Genomic DNA, 15,811 nt, shown 5'->3' on the forward strand with positions numbered 1-15,811 from the left:
TATGACCTTGAATAACGTGGCTGTCCTCTACTGAGGACAGTTCTTGAAAAGCAACTCAGCTGACAGCTGTCGGTTGATGATTCTCCCAGCAGCTGGAGGAATCAGAGCCTCCGTCCCGCAGGGCAGATCTGGACAGCACACTGTAGCATCCACTGCAAGGGGAAGTGGTCAGCTGCACATGTGCTTTTCACTGCCTCCACCTGGGAGGGACACATGCCATTTTTGCTCTCATTTCAATGACCAAAAGGAGTCACACAGTCCCACCTAATTGTAAGGAATCTGGGAAGTGTGGAGAAACAAATGGAATATTTGGGGAGGATGACTCTTTCTGCTACAATGGAGAAAAGATGTCCCTCTGCACCTGTTCATTTCCACTTCCAGTAATGTGTGCCTTTTCATCATGATCAGAGTACAGGTTATAATTTGCACTTTGCATCCAATCACTTTTTAATAATTTGTCTGGTTTCTGCCCCTGCTTTTCCTGAAAGCTGCTCAAGCTCCTTGTCTTTGGACTGCAAGATTAGATCCTTCTCCTGAGCTCTTGTCCTAGTCCTGTCTAGCCATCAAGTCAAACTCCCTAGTGCTTCTTTTCTCTTCTGGTGCTCCAGTTCACAAAAACAAAAACAGGCTGATTCCCTAGAGCTGACTGAGCACTAAATTTATACCATAGTTCCTCCCAAACTAAGGCTTCTCCCTATCAATCCTCTCCATCAATTCAGACTCTTGAACTCTACATTATTCTAGTGGGTCCTATTACACAACATTCAGTTCTTTTCAAATTCACGTCATTATGATAAACATCCTTGGCTGGACACTTGCCAATTGTTTTTTGTTGTATCTTCTAAGATTGTTCTCTCGAACCACCCACCTGGTTGAATTTCTGGTACCTGAAAACCCTAAAGCCCTGGAATTCAGCCAAGACCACTAAACTGGGATGAAAAGAAACAGATACCTTCCCAACCTTAAAATTCTTTGAAAGTGCATTTTCTGTGATCAGCTATTTTTTTCCCTCTCTTTTAATCACTTGGTTCTTTCTCACTGTCCCTGTATATACACATTACTTTTCATCATTAGGGAGTCATTACATACTTCATCTAGACAGTGCCCTGTGCTGTAAAGACCTAGACCAATTATAATTAAAGTAGGGTATGGATCACTGCATACATGGCATTAGTCCTTGGATACTCAGCAGCTATTGACCTACTTTAATAATTGACTGAGACTACTGATTCTTTAAATATAACTATATGTTTCCATCTTAGTGGAACCAATTACAGTTTATAAGTCTATTGAAGAACAGCTGACTTCTCAAAACTTAACTTACTCCATCTCAGGGACTCTAGAGATAACTAATGACAACTAAATGACCTCTGGCCATGGCTGACTGGCTGAGGCTGGACTACTACTTGAGTCCAAGTCAGATGCTCCATGAGTATTTCCAGTGAAATAGTATCTAGAGGAGAAGAGTGAGAATGAGAGGGGCAGACAATGCTAACAGAACAAGCCATTGCTGCAAATCTGCAGTCGTTACCTATTTAATCCAGATTTCACAGACAGACAGCTGGCCACAGACATATTTTTTGAATTAGCTGCCAATTTTTGAAATTGGAAAATTTCACTTAAAAATTTACATTCCAAGTGTGAATTGAGAAGTTGGGCCTGACAGTGCTAGGCTCTCCTTCCTTGAGGCAGAAATCAATGGGGACCAAGTAGTGGCAGCTCTCTTTTAGGAGGATGGGGCACTCACTTTCTGGGTCACCAAATTCCTAATATTCCCCATTGTTATGGGCTGAATTGTGTCCTGCTAAAATTCAGATGTTGAAGCCCTAAACTCAATATGACTGTGTTTGAAATTAGAGCTTTTAAAGAGTTAATTAAGGTTAAATGAGGCCATTAGGGGGTAGGGTCCTAATCCAATCTGACTGTTGTCCTCATAAGACGAGGAAGGAACACCAAGAATGCTTGCACACAGAGAAGAGATCACACGACAACACAGTGAGAGGATGGCCATCTGCAAGCCCAGGAGAGAAGCCTCAAGGAAAAACAAACCTGCTAACACCTTGATCTTGGACTTCCAGCCTCCAGAACTGTGAGGAGTAAATTTCTGTTATTTAAGCCACCCAGTCTGTGGCATTTTATCATGGCAGCCCTAGCAGACTGATACACTCACTGTGCCCTCAACCTCTACCACCGTGCCTATGCTGTAGGGTTTCTTCCCTACACCCTGATCACTTCACTCATTACCTGTCTGGATCCAGGATGAATTTGAATTTGATTCTGTCACTCATAAGATAATCACTTTAACCAACAATAAGATGCAGATGGCTCTGCAGTTAAAAAAAAAAGTGACTTTGGAAGATAATAGCAAAGTAGATAAAGTGAAACAGGTTAAATATTTAGGTGAAAACAATTTCTACAAAGGCAGATCATTTTCATGCAAAATAGACCACAATGAGCAAAATTTTAACAGATTTTTAAAAATTGTATCAGATGTCAGTTTAAGAAGAATATGTTAGTTAAGATCACTGGATCAGGAAGCAAAAAGAAAAGGAAATTCTGAATGCAAACCTTAGTCTGTGCTCCTTTTCCTCAGTTTAAAATAAAGACAGTGAGCAAGTACACATACAATGTATACAAAGTGCTTAGTACAGGGCCTGGCACAAGTAAGTGCAAAGTCATTGGAACTACTTATTCTGTTAGGGTGCTTTCAGCTACAAATAACAAGAGTTTCAACCCAAGCCACTCTAAATAATAAGGAACTGAATTGGCTTGGTAACTGGAAACCCCAAGTTGGGGTGGGTTGCAGGCTTCACTTAATCCAGTAGCTCTAGTTATCTCTGTTTCTCTGTAGCTCTCTTAATTCTGTCCCTTATCACATGCAAACTTCATCCTCAGGCTGGTAGCTAAATGGCTATAGCAGTGCTGGATTCCATAATGTCCTGAATAAAAGATATGTGTTTTCCTGCACCTGTATCCTTTTCCAGAAGGACCCACAAACTTTTCTTCATACCGCATTGGGTCAATGCCCATGTCTCCTTGTTGTTAGGGGAATGTCATGATTTCATTGGCCTAGTCCTGGGTTCCTGAGCCCATCATTAGCAAGGAGAATAGTACCATAAAGCTTAAAATAATCAGAGATCACTTCTAGAGTTTTGGTCACTTAGATTCCCCTGAGGCACATAGACTACTTGGTGGAGGTGCTAGATATCTGAACAAAATCAGGGTTCTGTTATGGAGGGAAGACAAGAGAAGCTGTGTAGGCAACAAACAGTGACTACTATGTTAGTATTTTCATTAGTAAAGGAAAGGGAATGCATAACTTATCGAATTGAGGTCTTACTTAAATCTTTTTATGTGCTAAGTGGCATGACATAATATAATACAGATATAAAAATATCAGCTAATTTGATCTTCACAGTGGTCCTATGAGGTGAACTTCATGATGCCCATTTTGGACATGAGGAACTGAGTGCCAGAGAAAGGAATGTCTTGGGTGAAATATCTACGAAGTAGCCAAAAGTCAGTCACATCTCTGTGACTTCATTTCTTTTCTATAAAATGAGAACAGCAACAGCACCTGCCTCATACGGTTTTCTGAGAATTAGAGTTAACGTATGTGACGTGCTTGGAAGAGTGTCTGGGACAAAGTAAGTGAGCAGTAAGCACTAGCACTGTTGTACCTTCATTTCATGGAATCTAAGGGTCCATCAATGGTAAGAAATTCCATTATTTTGGTAACACTAAGAAAGAAGAAAAAATTCTGCTACTTAAACTATTAATATAACCTAAGACTTACTTATCACTTAGAATTTTTATATTATATTTTTTGGAAAAAATGCTTTTAGCTTAACCTTAGATTTTTATCATAAATTACCTTTGTGCATACATAAAAGGAAAATGTAAGTGAAATAAATTGGTTAAGGTATTCCTAAAATTTCTTTAAAATTCAGTCAATCTTCATCATTTTTTCACTGAGAGTCATCAATATCCAAGTCCTTCCCGCAATATCATCCTCTGTGCCATGAAAAGTGCCAATGATGAAGTTGATAATAAAGCATTTTCTAAAATCCATAATATCAAAACAAAAACTTTTACTTTGGGTCTCTTTAACATAACTTTGCAATTATGTAGAGCTAATCTTCTTTGACTCACTCTAGAAAGATTGCCAATACTCTGAATAATTGGTTTCTAGTAGATAAAAAGAGTGATTCACTCCTGTCTCCAGGATTTTCTTCCAAGCTATTGACGCCCACTCAACAAGTTTTGCTGCTGACTCCTTGAATGCAGGTACAGGTAATGTCAACCACTTCACAGCTGCTGCCTCCCTGTGAGATATTATAAAATGCCATCACTTGAAAGATGCATTCTAGTTTCAGAAATAAAATAGTCTTATTATTAACTTTTCTCTTATTCTTATCTGTCTCCAAAGACCATAGGCCTTATAGTAAAATCAAAATCAGATGCCAGTAGCAACAGAGTATTAATCAAATAGACAAGAACCGAACACAAATTGAGTTACGTTTCACTCTTACTGAGAAAGTTAAGACGTTAAAAAGAAGGGACATCAAAAAGAGTTCAGTAGGAAAAGTATCTTATTTTATTGATTAGAGAAAATAAGCACAGAGATTTACTAACATTTTTTCTTCTTTTGATGAAAAGAATCAGAAACTTGAAATGTAGAAACATTGAAATATCCATCTAAGGCTGTCCCTTTGTCACTATTAGCAAGAGCCTTAACACTGGTATTTGTATTACAAGCTTCTCGGAGGCTACTGAGGCCTAGACTTTGTATGGTAAATAGACTATCAGTGGCCAATACTCAGCTAAGCAACTGAGGAGAGCTCAGACAGGAGTCACTTGGAGGATATTGCAGGATGCAAGAAGGGTACACAGGTGGTCTCTTAAATGCTACATTTGCTAATAACTTTTCAGAGCTCAATAATATTTCAGTAGTTCTTCAAAAGTTTTATAATTACTTGTGTAAGCCAAGATTTAAAGAAATAGAACATACCCTACCAAGAGTTGTCATAAGAGAACTCTCTCTTTTTTTTAATGTTGAAATATCCCTTCTAAAGACATTTTACAAACCTTAAGGTCACCTTTGTTAGTTTCTGCTACACTTCATTAATTTAGTTTATCTATCAGTCAGTCAGTACGTCAAGACTCAACATTAAATTCCTACTCTTTGTCAGGCACTGGAATAGGTGCTTCCAAAGAGAAATGACTAATACTTGACTCTTTTCCTCAAAGAGATCAGAGTCTAGTCGAGACAGATAAAGAAGATAATGATTAGAAGAGAGTGTGACATGTGGTTTGATAGAAAGGAGCAGAAGGAGTAAAGAAGACATAACTGAACCCAAACTTAAGAGCTGAAATAGGTGTGTCTTGGAGAGGAGAACACTTCCTATGGTTAATAACAGCCTGGCTCTTCCTGGAAGTGCCCAGAACACTTTTCCTCCCTCTTTCCTTAGGTAATCAGAGCACAAGGCAAGGTGGTATGATGACCGTGGCAGATGGCTTTGCAGTTTTCTTCACTCTTCTTGATGAGTAACTGCATTTCTCAGAATTCACTTCAGTTGAAACTTCTGAAGCCAAGTAAAGGCAAAGGGAATCAATTTCTTATCTGACTACCTTTGGTTTTCTTGCTTCCCTAAATGAAAAAAAAACTGTAGCTCTTTCAGTAAATAAAAAAAAAATAGATCTATTCCCCCACTTGAGACATTTATTTAACCATTTGACCAAAAATGTTTGGAAAGCCATGTTACCTGTATGCTTTGATAAGAAATACTTGGAATAAACTTTATTTGCATACCTAGCATGATATAATAAAATTGAGTAGCAATACCCAGAAAGCCAAGGAACTCCAGATGAAGGTGTTATGGAATTTTTTTGTACTATTTTGTAACTTTTTAAAGTCTGAATTTATTTCAAAATGAAAAAATTTTTTAAATGTCAAAGAAAGAGACAGAGGAAGAAAAGAAGGAAGGAATAAGTTGGAAAGAACAGGAGAAGTAGTGAGAGAGGGAATTCTAGGTAAAGGTACAGAGACACAGACCCAGTAATATATCTGGGTAACTACAAGTGTATAAAAGGCTGGAATATCTGAGACAGAGGGGACAGGGAAGAGACTAGACAAATATGGCACAAGAGAGGGCAGGTCATAGAGGAACTTGTATACCATGCTAAGGTTTTTCACTTGCATTTTGCAGGGCTTGGAACATGAACGTGACTTGATTATAATTGCATTTTAGAAAGATCATAGGTGTCAGTATGAAGAATGGACATGAGAAAACCAATAAGAAGACTATTTAAACAGTCCAATAAAAGATTATGTAGAAATAGAAAATTATAAACCCACCCAAACTTTGATTCAAACTTGATTAAAATTGGAATTGAAACCACAAAATACATATCACAATGACATTTTATGAGAATTCTCAAGAAAAAGGGAAGCTGTTGGCACAAGCTCCCTTGAAACTCCAAAGCCCTGGGCTAGACAACAGTCTTTGTTATTAAAAATATGAAAAAACTGAGAAATATTTGCAATCCCATTTCCATAAAAGCATGATAAATAAAGAGAATTAGTCAGCGTACAGTACTTCATGTATTGTTATTATAAAATTGAAATTTGCAAGTTAGCTAAAGAGAGGACAAGAATTTCCTGTAATACTTTGCTTTCTAACCACAAAGACTTGTAGTTTTCTCCAATGAAATATAATCCTTAATTTCAAAGTTACCGCAAGCTTGTTTCACATGTTTGTGGTCATATATATTTACCTACTATATGTTTGGTATAGGAATTTGCATTTGCTAGATTATGTGTAATGTAGAAAATTGAGTAGAAAATTGAGTTTACTCACTGAAATTATAATGTACACTGACTTCTTTTTGTAACTACTCTACTGCATAGCGGCATGAATTCATGTGCTGGTTAGAAAGTGTTGACCTTTATTGTTGGCTTTCTCCGTACAGAAATATTTAAAACAAAAACAATAGGACACAGATAATAATAGAGAGGAACAGATGGAATCAAACAATGTTATGAAGACAGATAAATGGGCCTCATTGTTTTTATGAGACATGAAGGATGAAAGAGTAGAGGACACTTTCTGTTTTAATTGACAAGGAATATAGTGGTGCCATTAACCATAGTACAGGAGAAACAGCAGGTTCAAAAAATAATAAGTGTCATTTAAGATACATGAAATTGAATGTGCCTTTAGTTACATTTAAGGGGATGTTGAGCAGATGGTTGAAAACACATATCTGAGGTCCAGAGACAGACTGATGCTGGTGATAAAGATTTGAACATTGTCAATATGTTAGTGATAGCAATGGCTGTGACATCAATGTCCACTGAAATGATTCTATACATTTTTATAGCAAGTAATAATTTTCAGAGCACACTTGCCACATGATAATATCTCATCTGAGGCAGGGAGGTCAAAAGTGTTTATTCCCATTTTACAGATGAAAACACTAAAACCAGATAGGTTAAAATTTGTCCAAATTCACAAATCCATGCTAGTGCTCAGATCCTCTAAATCCAATACCAATGCTCTTTCCATTGTTCCATGTTGGCTCATAATGAAACCACTGTGTGCAAAGTCCATGGGAAGAATCACAGGGCTTATAAATACTGTACTCTCCAACTTGGAGAAACCTAATCACCTAGAAACAAATTTCAGATTTTCCATGGCACTGAAATTGTAACAATGTAAACACACACAAATGTACACACACTTCATTCTTAAAGTACTATAGGTAGTTATTGGCTTCCTCCCACAGTTGGTGTCTCTCTCCTTCATCTACATTTAGGAGTCTCCCACCTCCTGTCACAGGGTAAAAAGAACATCCCAATTAACCAAGTATTATGCTTCCCTCTGCTTGCTCTCCCATGGCAAGAAGAATTAAGTAGCTCTTACCTTAATTCATGCCATTTACCTTAATTCATAAAGAAGTAGATAGGACAGAACACATAGACTGTCGGATCCCATATGTCATCCCGATGGACTGTTCACAGAGGGCTGACAGGGAATTTATGCAGGCACAAAATCATAGAAGAGCAGTGTCATCCAATGTGCCCCTGGGGTTTATGATCCAAGTGACTCAGACCAGAATATTCTCTCACCTGAAGTATATCTCTGATGAGAATCTGGTTAAAACTTAGAAATAAGTGTTTATTTTCCAGAGGGAAAAAGTTTTGAATATTTGAGGTGAAAATGCTATTAAAGGGGACAAACAAGATTTCAGAGGAAATTTTTAAAAGAATCGTGCCCCATTTAAAGTCAAAAAGCAAGAACTATTTGTAGAATAGAAAGAAGTATTGAAGAAACCAGAGAAGGAAACAAAAGCAATGTTACTAACAAAAAGCTCTAATCTTGAAAGTAGTGTGCACTCAACCATGCAGAATTGCATCTACTTTAAAAAGTACAAAATGAACATTTTTCAAGTAGAGCCACAATGGTGGCTGTTGAAATGCAGCAAAATGATCCAGAAATCAAAAGATATAAAGCAATCTCAGCAACCAGAATAAAGCTCCAAACACAAAACTACTCTCCTATCACACATAAATGTCAAACACAGTATATTTTATACCAAAGATACCAAGAAATTTGGATTCATGAAATAAGTATTAGAATTGATAATCCTAAAAATTGATCAGAAGGGCCCCTATATTGGTGGAAAAGTAGGATTTGGGGTTTGAGCAGTTTTTTCTTTCGTGGGAGGTGGAATTGTTATTGGTTTATTAAAGTATTCTCATTTGAGCTCTGTTTTTTATGTCCCTTTAATGTAGAGACTGACAAAATAGCTCACATAGATGGGTCCATAAAACATCTGGGAATGAATAAGGAAAATAAAATAAGGTAGGTGATGACAAAAAATAAAATACTGTGTAGGGAAGAGTAAGACATTGTGAAGGAGAGTCAGAAAAAGGACTTAAAATAAGTAAGAAACAAAAAGAATTGGACAATTTTGCTGTGGTGGTCTGGTGGATGTTATTCTTGATTAGATAAGTGCTAGATATTAAGAAAGAAATATTATCTCTTACAACATACTAAAAGAAATAAGAATAAGAGCATTCTAATTATTAGTGTCATTAGGAATAGACTTTGTAAAATGTATTCACTATATCTTCATTTTCCAAATTAACATGTTTATTTTTATGATGATAAAATGCCCTAATTTAAATATATGTAATTATTTTCTAAGTAAAATACCAAAGTTCAAGAATCATCAACTTCTATAATAATGGTACAACCCACGACTTACGCCTACACAACATTCCTGCTTTAGGAGAGAACTGAACATGAGTTAGAAAATCTAGCTTCCAATTCTCATTACTAACTGTGATGATTAGTTTTATTTGTCAGCTTGTCTGGGCTAAAAGATGCCCATATAGTTGATAAAACATTATTTCTGAATGTGTCTGTGAGGGTGTTTCTGGAAGATATTAAACATTCGAATGAGTTGACTGAGTAGAGCATATTACCCTCACCAATGTGGGCAGATAATATACAATTGCTGAGAGCTTACATTCGCTCTCTCTTCTCTCTTCATCTTTCTTTACTCTTAGCTATCTGACTGTCATCATTCTTGGGGTTTCAGACTTGCCCTGGGACTTACACCCTTGGCTCTCCTGGTTCTCAGGCCTTCAGGTTTGGGCTGGAGCTATACCATTGGCTCTCTTGGGCCTCCAGCTTACAGAGAACACATCACAGGACTTCTCAGGATACATAACTGCACGAACCAATCCCTCACTATAGATCCCTTTCTATATACCTCTCTATATCTTATTGGTTCTGTTTCTCTGTAGAACCCTGACTAATACACTAGCTGTGGAATTTGGGTAAGTCACTTGCATTCTCTAAGCTTTCATTTCCTAACAGGTAAAATCACGATGATGATGGTTCCCCACTTTCTTCACAGAGTTATGAAGAACAAATGATAAAATGTATTTCCAACAACAATTGGAAATCTACAAAGTGTAGTATAAACAATGCTAAGATGCATGTTAGCTCAATTTCATACAAAAGAGTCACTTTATTAAATATTTGTATTCTTTTTATAATGTACTATGCTGTATTCTTACTTAAAATAAAAATGTAAAAATACCTAAAAAGTAGAAGGAAATGACAGTCAACCGTAAATATCACCATCCAGAAAAAGAAACTCCCATTAATGTTTTGAATACCTATATATATTATAGATATTATTATATGTACTAGATATATAATTGAATTTACTCCAGATGGTTCATATAAAAAAACTAATGAAGAGGCTGCTTTCAGAAGTGTGTGCAGGTTAAGGGATTACACAAGGGACAGTGGGACACAGACAATAGCAAAAGTGGAAAGCTATGACCGCCCCTTAGCCAAAGGCAGGGGGAGAACAAACAGCTAATTGGCAGGAACTATAATCACGGAGAGCCATAGATTTGGTGTCAAAACAAGAAGAAATCAGTCATCAGAGCATTTTCTTCTTCAGCCCTCCAATTTTATGCTGGTGCCTCCAATTAGCCAAAAATAATTGGAAGGAAGCTGCTGATAAAGAAGTTTCCAAAATACCGTCTGTAAGAATTACCCTCTCAGAACACAGAATAAGGCAGAGAAGGGTGGAAGATCACCTAATGGGAGATGGTCAAATAAAGAAAAATTAGCATATATATTAAAATGGTATATATAGTATACAGTTTAATTTTGCATATTAAACTTTCAGTTCACATGACATCAATGAGCATTTGAAGAATGAAATTAGACACGTATCTTACACCACATAAAAAAGTCAACTCAAAATGGATCAAAGACTTAAATATAAGACCTGAAACTATAAAACTACTGGAAGAAAACACAGAAGAAAAGCTCCATGACATGGGTCTTGGCAATGACTTTTTGGATATTACCCAAAAGTGCAAGCAAAAAAAAGCAAAAACAGACAAATGGAATGGCATCAAACGAAATCTTCCACACAGCACAGAAAATAACAAAGTGAAGAGAAAATGCACAGAATTCCTTACAGTTTTGTAATTATTAGATCATAATTTTCTTATATTACCCATTATTGACATCTGATATGAGTTATTTAAAACTTAGAGAAGACAGAAGTACAGACTGAAGATCAGAAGGTGATTTGCTGAAATCATATGACTGATTGACACTTTTTCATAATCTACTCTTTGGGTAAACAAAGAAAGAAACAAAGATCCTATGGCAGATTGAAAAAACATTGCCATGGTATTTTGCAACTACTTTTCTACTATCTAAAGGTGAAGTCTATTTCCCTACCCCTTAAATCTGCATGGCCTTGCTTTGACCAATAAACAGAATGTAACAGAAGTGATGTCATGGGAATTCCAGAGTCTGGAGTTTAGGAGATTTTAAAGCTTCTGCTTTAGTCCTATTGGAACACTGCCCTGACCTAGCCATGTAAGGAAGCTGGTCTAGCCTGCTGGAGGCTCTGAGGCCATGTAGAGGAACCAGGTGCCTTGATCAGCAGTCAGCACCAACAGCCAGGGCCACACTGGACCCTTCAACCCAGGTGACCGTCTGGCTGAATGCAGTTGCATGCACAAGTTCAGGCAAAACCAGCAGTGGAATCTTACAGCCAACCCACAGAACTATGAGAAAAAATAAATCCTTACTATTTGAGCCACTAGATTTGGGGATGGTTTTTTTCTCAGCAATCATTAACAGATAGAGACCTCATAAGAGGCACTGGACATGTCTCTGAATCACCGATTGATTTCGGTTTCATGCTACAATACAGATGTGGGAACCAAGAGACTGTGAACCTTTTTTCCCAGAAGAAAATGAGGTTGTTTGAATTTGAACATGAAAGAATCATACATAAGTTGATAAAAATCGAGGTGTGTTAGTTTTTGAGAAGAAAATGTTATTAATAAAATTAAATTACATGTGTAAACCACACCACAACTAAAGAGCAAACCCACTTCCAGAGCGTGTATGGGCTTCTTTGGGTCATCCTCCCATGGGCAGACCACACTGCCAGTATGCCCATCCCTGGGCAAACAAGTTTGTGGGACATGGCTGCAGTGGGGAGACAAGGCAGAGACCTGTAGATTTTCCAAGCATCATCACATTCTAGAACAGAAGTCTGAAAAATTCAAGAACTGTAAATCCAAACCTGGCTTCCAAGTTATGATGGAGATATATCCTCCAAGAATTGAAGATAAAACATTTTATTTAAGTTTGTTAACTTGATTGAAAACTTCAACACGTTTGGACTAACATTATCTGGACCTCCATTATAGTATTTAGTATCTTGAACCCCACTAGTTTTAGAAGTTGTTCCCAACCTTCCAAATTGAGGTCCACTGACCCATGAGGGCTCATAGACATATTCCTTCCCATCACACAGTCACTTTTGATGATAATATTTTCATCATTTGAGTTTCAATTGAACAAATATTGGCTAAGCACTTGCAATATGCTGAATATGCTATAAGGTGATACTTGGTAATTACTGAAATAATTCTTTGGTTGAAAATAAATATCCCCAATATTTTTAATTTTGGAATACCACAAGATGGTTTTGCAAAACCTGATATAATTTTAAGCAATTTTGTTTTCTTTTTATACCCTCATTTCTAACTTCTTTTTAATATGGAACTGAAATGTAGATGGGATTATAGCTATTGTTTATAGTTTTCTTGTCTGTATTTTCTTGTTTTCTTTTTTTAAGAATGGGTTTACATTGCTCTATAATAAAAGTTTAAAAGTACAAAAACACTTGAACAGTCTACAAAACTACAAAAGTATTCTATGGCTAATTCCCTGAGCCAGGAAAGTAGCAAAAGGGCAAATAAAAAGAAAGATTCAGAAGATATTTAGGAGGAATGTTGTTCTCTATCTCTATCTTAGAGATAGAGAAAAGTTGAGAGTTCAAGGTGAGAGGGAGGTGGAACCAATAACAACGATGAGGCTTCTGGTTTAAGCAGTTGGTAAGAAAGCAGTGTTGCTCTTGCGATGGGGAACACATCTACAGGGAAGCAGCTGAGAGCATGAAGACAATAATTAAGTGCAAAAATGCTGTACATGGAAAGTAGATGAGGTGGAAGAGCATATCATCACAGTGTGACTCTTCTACCAATTAATTAAAGCCATGATCATCCTTGTTTTAGAAAAATCACCCTATTTGTTCACTTTTAGCTTCTCTATTTGGATCATAAGCCATTTCTTGCTGTCTTTTGCTCGATATTACATTTTTCTAGTGAAGCACCCCTCCTACAACGGACTGGCTCAGAGGAGTTGATTCCTAGAACCCCTGATGGAAACACCATGGGGAGGGAAAACTGGGTTCAAGTCTGGCTTGCTGCGATGCTTCTCTTAATGGGTAGAAATGTAATATTCATTAAAAAGAATTCAGACTTCAATCACTCTAATGATCATGAAACTTCTTTCATCAATGCATAATAGAACAAAAAGATTGATTTTCATTAGGAATGACTTTCAACATTTTTTTTTTACTTCTTATATAAAAAATAAGTCTGTTCAAAGTCTTATGAGGTCCAAGATATGTCTGATCTGCTTGGAAACAGTAGGTAAATTTTTATAGATTTTTCTTCCCTTCACCACCATAGTCAATTTAGAATGCTCCATTATCTGGTGAAATTTAGCAGCCTAAAATTGCCTTCAATTGAGAAGCCCCTTACTTCTCAGGAAAGCGCTATTTTTGAAAAGGACATTTAGTATGACTAGGATATTGTGTAGCTTCTTTTTATTTATTTATTTTTTTCTGAGGTGGGTTTTGGAAGGAATGAGGAAGAGGAAATAGCCATCAATGATATTATTTCATTGTTCATTTATAGTCCCTAAAAGTTAGAAAATGATTGCCTAACCTTTTCTAAGCATCAATAAAAAACTGAACAGTTTCAGGAGAATAAGGCCTCATCCACAGGCATCTGCAAGTGTAAGATGTTAAAGAAATATGAGTCCTCCGGATTGCCTGGCCACTTTAGATTGTAGAGACTTACCTTGTGTTGTTAAGATGGATTCCTGTTAAACTTGAAAGTCAATCTATTTACAAACTTAGAAGTGCTGAATAAGAAAGGCCCATAGAAGTCACACAATCTGACTTGGTCAATTAGAGTATCACATTCTCCTGGCCACATTGAGTGATCCAAGGGTAGGCATGTGACCTAAATCAATGAAACACGTGGAGACTGAAGCTGGGAGAGCGGGCAGGGAATCACACATGCCACCCCTTCCTTTCACAAATGTTCTAAGCATAATGAATGAGTGGCGTGTGTTTGTGCATACTAAAGTTTTACATGTTGAATCAATGAGTAAATGACAAAATTGAGGCCTAGAGAGATTACGTAGTCTTTTTCCAAAATCACAGAGAGATGGTGAGGTGGTAGTGAAAAATTTTCCAAAGAGATTTAAAGGGGGGAAAAAAAAGACCAAGGACAGCCTTCGAGTGTCTGAAGCATAAAAGACATCTATTGACTCATATGACTAAAACCCAGGAGAAGAGGCTTTCAGGCACAACTGGATGCAAGAGCTCAAATATGTCAAAAGGCTGAGTTTCTCTTTATTTCTCAGCTCTGCCTCTCTAAGTCACTGAATTTACTTTCAGGCTCCACAAGGTGAACCCTAGAAGTCTATTCTTTACTGCCAAAAGTCCTGGAAGGAAAAAAGAATGTGCATCTTTTCCAGGGGTCCTAGCACAAGCTTCACTGCCTTTCACTGAAACTGACTAGATCATGTGACCTGTCTTCAATCACTTTGGACAGGAGATTATAAGGTTCTGATTGGCCCAGTCTGTGTCACTTGTTCACCTAAGCAAGCGGTAGTCAACTCCAGAGTAAGATCAGGGTGATTCCTCAGGGAAAAATCATCCTGCTGTTATCAGGAGATGCCAGTTGGTAAAAACAACAGATGCCCACACCAGCAGGCACGCAGAATCTGGATCACCAGTGCCCTTCTGTGTTCTGTTTATGTGTTCTGCTAGCACACAGGAGGCCCAAATGAAGTATTGAGGAAGGGAGCAATACAGAATGGGCCAATGGGATACATCAGTGGCAAACTTCCTAGTTTTCCCAGTTTTGCTGAGGGGCAACTAGCCCAGGTTCTGCCAGCCCCAGGCATATTTATAATTGGAGGTACCACCTTCCACAGGGCATCTTTTGCAACCTCTCTATCTGTCTACACTTCCCATGTCTACACAGGATCATCTGCTAACTTGCTTCTCAAGGCCTAATTAGCCATTTAGAAAGGACTGAGCTCTCTCTTCTTTTCCTTCTTGAATTCAAAATTCCTAGAGAAGGCACCATTTACCCCAGCTTGAAACATTTGTCCAACATGGGCCATCCAACTGTAAACAGAGAATAGGACATGGGGAACAAAATAGCTGCTCCCATGGTGACAGTATAAACAGAGAAGAGATGGTTCCAAAAAAATTAGGGTGAGGGAAAAGAAGATGATACAACAGGTGTACAGGTCAGAGCAATTCCACTGCCTCTGGCAGGAGGCTCCTACTGCTGCTATCTGGGGACAACTCTGAATGTTAGGAAGGGTTATACCAAGGTATACAGGGAAACTTCAGGCTGTAATTTCACATTCATTCATTTGATAAAAAAGTAAAAAAAATATTTTTATTGATATAGATCATATTCTTCCTTCTTTACATTCTAAGTAGGATTATATGATTATTTAACTCAATTCACTAATTTTTATATCAGTAAAAACTCATAAATGTTAGACACACATTTCTGCTAAGCACAGAGAAAAGTTATATGCATGCATATATATAAATATAAGGTTTTAAGCTTTGTTTCTGGGTGTTAATT

This window comes from Lemur catta, chromosome 9, assembly GCF_020740605.2.
Source record: "Lemur catta isolate mLemCat1 chromosome 9, mLemCat1.pri, whole genome shotgun sequence".
In the NCBI taxonomy this organism is placed as follows: Eukaryota; Metazoa; Chordata; class Mammalia; order Primates; family Lemuridae; genus Lemur; species Lemur catta.